At 40.9% G+C, this 8,012-nt stretch overlaps 1 pseudogene; it reads right to left on the bottom strand.

Annotated features, from left to right (window-relative positions):
* Positions 1 to 1,126: 1,126 nt before the first annotated feature.
* LOC148094792 (uncharacterized) lies at positions 1,127 to 2,883 on the bottom strand (annotated as a pseudogene).
* Positions 2,884 to 8,012: the final 5,129 nt, after the last annotated feature.

The following is an 8,012-nucleotide window of genomic DNA, read 5'->3' as shown; positions in this document are numbered from 1 at the left end:
TATCTGAGCCTATGGAACTTCAAGAGAAAATTTAAGATTTCCAGCTGGAGTTGAGCACCGTTAACCTCAAGAAGAATTATTATAAAAATAATTTCCATCGCTCAAGAGATGAGCTTAAACAGATCCATTCAGTTTGTCATGAGAACAATTTAAACATTAAGGAAAGCGCTTAAAAGGGAGACAGTTTAGGACAGTGGTTCTTAACCTGGGTTCGATCGAACCCTAGCCGTTCGGTGAGTCGGTCTCAGGGGTTCGGCAGAGCCTCCACCGTGACATGCACGGCTCATTTTGTGCACCAATATCCCATATCTATGTCTTGAATTTGAAAAAAATCATATTTTATTTTTCACTAAAGAGGGGTTCAATGCGCATATGAAACTGGTGGGGTTCGGTACCTCCAACAAGGTTAAGAACCACTGGTTTAGGATGAAAGCTGGCTTGTAGATGGTGTCAAAAGCTCTTTCCAATGAGTTTGGCTGTATTGTCGATCTAAGATGAGTCGCGCCCCTGAGCATCATCATAACCAATCACTAATCAGATGTTGAGTTGAAGCTTTCAAGCTTTGAGTGCATTTGTTAAAAATATGCTCCTCATTATTACCTGTCAGGCTTCGCTAGTAGATGTGCATGAGAAGATGGATGAGAAAATTTGACGAAAAGATGGAAGAGTTTAAAAGAATGACTCAAAAGTCAGATGACATCAAAGATCTGATCGTGGCAGAGAACGAGAATTTGCGCGCAGAGGTTAAAACCATTCAGAGGATGCACCGTGACTTTCAGGAAAAGGCAGGATCTCTCCTTGAGCAGAACAGCAGCATTGCTGCTCAGTTGTCTAGGAATAATGGAATAGGACTCCGGTTCCATTTTGTGGGTTTTCTCTCTGAACTGGGGCCATGATTAAGTAGGCGTTTGACACCATGACGCCATAAACCACTAGTCGGAACCCCTTCAGGAGGCTGTTCTGAGACAGGAGAATCAAGCTCCTCAGGTTCAGGAGCAAGATTCTCCTGTGTCGGGACCACATCAGGAGATGGTTCTGAAATAGGAGAAACAAGCTCCTCAGGTTCAGGAGCAAGATTCTCCAGCTGCAGAGGTTCACCAGTGATCTTGTGAACAGCAGCTAATACTTATTCTTCCTCCTCCCTTCTCAGCTCATCCTTAAGATTTTCAGTGATCTCTCTTTTCATTTTTAGATGTTCATAAAGTTCATCTATGAGATCTTGTTTATGAACAATTTTGAAATTCTGCTTTTTGACTTTTTCTTCCAGCCAAAATATTTGTAGTGTCAGACTTCCTGTCGTCTTTGCTTGATACTCAAGATTTTGTAAACGTTTCTTGAGATTTGTGTTCTCTGTTTTCTTAATTTGTTTATCTCAACAGCAATGCTGCTGTTCTCTTTAAGGAGATATTCTTCTTTTTCTTGAAAGTCATGGTGCATCCTCTGAATTGTGCTTACCTGCTCCTGCATTTTAGCCTCCAGAGATTCCACCTGTGACTGATTTTCATCCAGTGCATGTCTCACCTGATGCTGAAGAGTACAAATTTTTCTTTTCAGCTCAACTGTGAGTTCTGTCTTGCGAACAATTTCCCTATATTGTTTTTCTATAATCTCTTCTTTTTTAAATTCTTTTATGGTGAGCTTCTCCCACTTGGTGCTCAAGTCTCTGTTCAACAGTCTCTAAAGTTTTCTCGAGTTTTGCATTCTCTTTCTTTTTTTCGTTTCTCTCACTTTCAATCTGAGACAACTCAGCAGCAATGCTGCTGTTACGCTCGAGGAGATATTCTTCTTTTTCCAGAAAGTCATAGTGCATCGTCTGAATGGTGTTAACCTGTTCCTGCATTTTAGCCTCCAGAGATTCCACCTGTGACTGTTTTTCATCCAGTGCCTGTCTCACCCTACACTGAAGAATACATATTTCTTTTTTCAGCTCAACTATCTGTTCTGTCTTGTGATCTATTTCTCTGTTCTGTTTTTCTATTATCTCTTCTTTTTTTGTTATTTTATGGTGAGCTTCTCCCACTTGGTGCTCAAGTCTCTCTCTCTCTTCCTTGAGATCTGCGTTCTCTTTCTTTTGTTCATTTCGCTCACTTTCAATTTGAGACAACTCAGCAGCAATGCTGCTGTTCTGCTCAAGCAGAGATGCTTCCTTTTCCTGAAATTCATGGCGCATCATCCGAAAGGTTCTAAGCTCTGCTTGCAAATTTTTATTCTCTGCAACAATTAGAGCTTCGATGTCATCTGACTGTTGAGTCACTTTTTCAAGCTCAACCATGCTTTCCCTAAAATGGAAATTCCTTTCATGCGCATCTGTACTATTCTGTTCACGCTCATTTTTAAAGCGATAGTAATTTTTTTTGTAATAATTCTTTTTGCGCTTTAGGGTGCTTAACTCCAACTGGAGTTCTTGTATTTTCATTTGAAGCTCCCTAGGCGCCGATATTTCTCTCTCCATCATCCCATACAGTCTTTGTGATTCCTCTCGAATCTCTCTGTCAGACTGTCAATTATTAAATGTTTCGTGTGACATATTTCTTTAAACGTTTAATGCAAAGTGTCGAGAAGAAAAAATGTTTGCTTAATTGTTTAAGTTTAAAAATAGTCCCTTTCTGAAAGGTTTCTGGTTTGCAAAACACAACTCGCTGTTTCTGAAAATGTTCCAAGTAAAACTGTGTTTGCGAAGGTGAAGAGGGGGTATTTAAGGACAAAGGACTTGGCAAATGCTTTCGCTTTCATCCGTCTTGCGCCGGTCCAAGAATTTCACCTCTAGCGGCACAATACGAATGCCCACGGCCGTCCCTCTTAAAATAGGTTTAGGTGTTGCCGCAGTAGGCCTTAAAATACCTGCAGCTTACTGGGGCTTTTCAAAGCTTAACAGGGACTTCACAGGTGGAATCTGCTGTGATAAACAAGTTAAAAACAGAGAACACAAATCTCAAGAATTGTTTACAAAATCTTGAGTATCAAGCAAAGACAACAGGAAGTCTGACACTACAAATATTTTGGCTGGAAGAAGAAGTCAAAAAGCAGAATTTCAAACTTGTTCATAAACAAGATCTCATAGATGAACTTTATGAACATCTAAAAATGAAAAGAGAGATCACTGAAAATCTTAAGGATGAGCTGAGAAGGGAGGAGGAAGAAAAAGTATTAGCTGCTGTTCACAAGATCACTGGTGAACCTCTGCAGCTGGAGAATCTTGCTCCTGAACCTGAGGAGCTCGTTTCTCCTGTTTCAGAACCATCTCCTGATGTGGTTCTGACTAGTGGTTAAAAGCCACATGGTGCAAAACGCCTACTTAATATATGTTTAGGTCTTGCCACACCAGGCCTTGTTATTTCTGCAGCTTAATGGGCCTTCTCAATGATTTTCAACTGAAGTGAATTTCCCAGTTGTTTTCTGTGGAACTGAGCTTATGATCTACTTGAGGCCTACTAAAATTTTGGACTTGAACCAGTTATCCTTTACAAAACAGTAATATTGTTTTCCAACCATGGCTCACCAACCATACCAGTTTGTGATAACTATACTGTGATCTCCTTTATGTTAAATTATGCCCCCCCCCCGGACTGAGTGTATCTCGTTTAGTTTCTGTTCTTTGATTTAGTAGTATTTTTTGTTCTGTTTCTTGCCTCCCATGTGTCAATGTTGTTTGCGTAGTCTGTCGTGTCTCTCATGCCGGTGCAGCATCAGGGAGTACGTCCACGTCGCTCCAGAGGCAGTCAAGCATGTCCATGTTGTCCATGTCACCACCACCACTGCCCACATCATCCACGTCGTCCACATCTCTGTCAGGGCGGGCAAGTGAGCACCTCCACATCGCCTCGACCTAACCACTCTTTGACTGCCTCCTGCCTAGCTGGATTATGGTCAGAGAATGACGAGGCCACCGCTTCATGATTTCAGCCTCATATGAACAATTTGGCCATGATGATGTAAATAATGTGTCTCCTGAAGGTTTTCATAGTTCTGTTTTCAGTCTAGAGAAAAGTCTAAATAAGTCTGGGGTGGCTGAGACAGCCAGCCCAGTTTGTTTTCTGCCGTTTCTGTTCTTGTGGAGTTCACTGCGTGCTCTAGGGACAACAAAAACAAGAGAACATTTTGAATTTACTTCATTAAACAGTGGTTGCACACAGACGTTTTTATTTGGCAGCAAATTAAACTTATGTTAAATTAACACAAGGTATTCATATTAAAGTAAACGGCTGTGAAATTGGACGGTCTAGCCTTCAGATTTGCGTCACCACTGTCTGCTCCTTGCTATCTAAAATATAGTAGGACACTGGTGTAAATTCTCGACCATGCCACACTTCTGTTTAATCAGTTTTCTGTTTGACGTTTATTCAGCTGTGTGAAAGCCGAGGAGGAACCCACCCGAGGGATTAATAAAGTTTTATTTATTTATTTATTTAATCTAATCTAATAAATAATAATACATAATTATTATTTTATTAAATTAATTTATTATTTATTAAATTATTAAAATAAATAATCTCAGCCAAACCGATTTACTCCGGAACAAATAAAACACTGGAAAAAAAACTTTTTTTCAGATGATCTAAGTGACGTATATATTACGTTTAACCAGTGTTGGTAAGTTACTTTAAATGAGTAACTTAGTTTTATTACTTCTATCAAAAGTAACTCTTCAAGTTACTCGTTACTTTCAACGTAACTAGTTACTAGGGAAAGTAACTTTGGTTGTACTCAGAATTCTCTTGTTAATGTGTTGCTTCCGTAACTGGATACCCAGCAAGATTGTCAGTCTTCTAGCGTTCTTACTTGCCACAAGTGCACTGTGCCACCTACAAATAAAAAGGAAAAAATAATGTGCATATTTCTACAAGAGAAATCCCACAACTGGACCACAGTCGACTGCTGCCGTGATTCTAGCCTACGTCACAACGTCATAGGGCTGGGCGATATATCGAGTTTTTTAAAAATATCGATATATTTTTATACGAGATATAAGATGTGACAATATCTTTTATATCGATATAGTCTATGTTACGTTATAATTATAGTTGTGGAGCCACAAGTTTGCCTGTCTTTGGTCCGCTTTTGTCTTTACGCAACGTTACTCGGCTTCGCCTCTCCTTCACTGAACACAACTCCCCTCCTTCCCCATCGCTGGTGAAGCGATGGGGGAGCAGCGACAAGATGGACACGGCAAATCAACGTTAACGAGTTACTGCGCATCGCCCCGTGTGTGGGGGTGGACGGCGTCAACGTGTTAACGAGCTAACCACGCTAACGAGCTAACCACGCAAACGAGCTAACCACGCTAACGCCATGCACGGCCTGAAATCCTTTAATTTTCTCAAAAATCGACAGTGCGCCTTATGTATGAATTCTGGTTGTGCTTGATGACCGCGAACCGATTTTATGTGGTACACGGCGCTCAGCAATCTGCCAAAAAATGTTTTAGTTCGACTTTGATAAGCTACGGAGCTGCACCGGCTTGATGGATTATCGGAGCATTACGGCTACCGAGGAGCCTAGCGGAGTGATACGTACTGTGCTTCAACGTAATATTACCGTACTGTGTGTGTATAAGGACCATAAATGGCACCTGTTAAGAGACACGGTTATGAAGAGGATTTCAAACTCCAGGCTGTCAGTCATGAACTTGGAAAGAGAGCAGCTGTGAAATCTGTCTTTGTTATTATGCTCAGTGTCTCTTAGTTTACATTTTGACTGCACAATTGTGAGCTCTTTGTTATGCACAAAAACAACATAGTTTTCTTTTATTTATGGAGCATTATTATTTAATAAATGCTCATCATTTATTTTTGAGTAGTTTTTTTCATGTACATCTATGCTGTATGTTAATGTGCCTGTGTGACATCTGGGACACAGCTTTGACTAAGAACTCTCTTTTTGTTCTTACCTTATGGCTTTAAAAAAAAAAAATCGAAATATATCGTATATCGCCATCCAGCTAAAAAATATCGAGATATGCATTTTGGGTCATATCGCCCAGCCCTACAACGTCATGTGCGCTTTTTACATTTTAAATGAGAATAAGAAAGAAAAGTATTTCTTTGTGCCCCCCTCTTCCTGTTAATGCCCTACCTGGCCCCCTGGCAAAACTTTGCTAGACCTGCCCCTGCACAGTTACCAGCTGTCAGCTACGTAAAAAAAGGATCCTGGTGTTATTTGTCTCTCAGAAACAGTTCATAACTTTCCTTCAACTCATTCATGTCACCTAAAAGGTAAACCTGTTTCTACATCACCTGTTCAGCTCTGATGATTTAGTAAGGACGTCTCCTGGCTTCATCTTCATGTTTCCCTCTCACCACATATCCAAACCGATATAGTGACCAGCAGCTTTTACAGCTGTGGCTCCAGCAAACATCAGCTGATACTAGAAAGTAATATTAAATAAATTCTAACAACAGCTGATCAAGCTTAAACGTGCTGCTTTTGTTTAACGCGACCTCCGCTGCTTTCTTCTTTCTGGCGCAAAGTGGCCGATACACAAACAAGAGAGACGGCACTTGGACAAGCCGATCAGCTGATCATTGATCAGTTTCATGAGTGAAGTAGAAACAGAAGAGACGATTCCGTTTTTTAGGGGACGGTTGGCAACTCTAATAATTAACCTTATACATCATAGCACCCACCCAGCTGTACAGAAACTCCATCATGCTAGCTAGTACCCAGTACGAAAAAGTCAGCATAACGAAAAATAACATCCAACTAAACTTGGTTTATATCTGACCCAGATAGACTGCAGGTCATAACTTCTTACCTGAAGTTCAGTTCACCTGACACTCGGACAGGTGGCCGCCTGCTTCTCCTGCCTCCCCTTTCCCTCATCCACCTCCTCGCCTCCACCACTTGCTAATGTTACTGAATCTGTGGAAGCTCCGCGATAGCCACCGCAAGAAGTAACAAATAACAACCCTATTTAAATCCCAGTAACGATTAACGTGTTCCTGATTTTGGCATAATAACGTAGTTACAGTAACGCATTACTTAATAACGCGTTAGTCCCAACATTGCGTTTAACCTGAATAGCGAAAGACCGTTCTCGGCGGCTCTAGTGACCCTCGAGCACCCGGCTAGCTATCGAGCTGGTGGGTAACAGACGTCTTTGAAAACGTCGGATCACTTTTGCAAATACAGTGGCTTGCAAAAGTATTCCGCCCCCTTGAACTTTTCCACATTTTGTCACATTAAAGCCACAAACATGAATCAATTTTATTGGAATTCCACTTGAAAGACCAATACAAAGTGGTGCACACGTGAGAAGTGGAACAAAAATCATACATGATTCCAAACATTTTTTTTACAAATAAATAACTGCAAAGTGGGGTGTGCGTAATTATTCAGCCCCCTGAGTTAATACTTTGTAGAACCACCTTTTGCTGCAATTACAGCTGCCAGTCTTTTAGGGTATGTCTCTACCAGCTTTGCACATCTAGAGACTGAAATCTTTGCCCATTCTTCTGTGCAAAACAGCTCCAGCTCAGTCAGATCAGCTGGACAGCGTTTGTGAACAGCAGTTTTCAGATCTTGCCACAGATTCTTGATTGGATTTAGATCTGGACTTTGACTGGGCCATTCTAACACATGGATATGTTTTGTTTTAAACCATTACATTGTTGCACTGGCTTTATGTTTAGGGTCATTGTCCTGCTGGAAGGTGAACCTCTACCCCAGTCTCAAGTCTTTTGCAGACTCCAAGAGGTTTTCTTCCAAGATTGCCCTGTATTTGGCTCCATCCATCTTCCCATCAGCTCTGACCAGCTTCCCTGTCCCTTATGAAAGAAGCACCCCCAGAGCATGATGCTGCCACCACCATATTTGACAGTGGGGATGGTGTGTTCAGAGTGATGTATGAAAATTGTAGTTTTCCATGTTTTTGTTTTGTAAAACCAAATTACATTATTTACCAATTTTTTTTGCCAAACAAGCAATTCCATGTAATATTCTTAGTTTCCAATAGGGGCCTATGACGGCTTACCGCACTCCAATGGGCCAAAAGAATGACACAATTTTGATATAGG

Source organism: Neolamprologus brichardi, unplaced genomic scaffold (genome assembly GCF_056152115.1).
Source record: "Neolamprologus brichardi isolate AB-2024 unplaced genomic scaffold, ASM5615211v1 NODE_ptg000169l+_length_28419_cov_1, whole genome shotgun sequence".
Classification (NCBI taxonomy): Eukaryota; Metazoa; Chordata; class Actinopteri; order Cichliformes; family Cichlidae; genus Neolamprologus; species Neolamprologus brichardi.
This window is presented reverse-complemented; position numbering and strand designations above follow the sequence as displayed.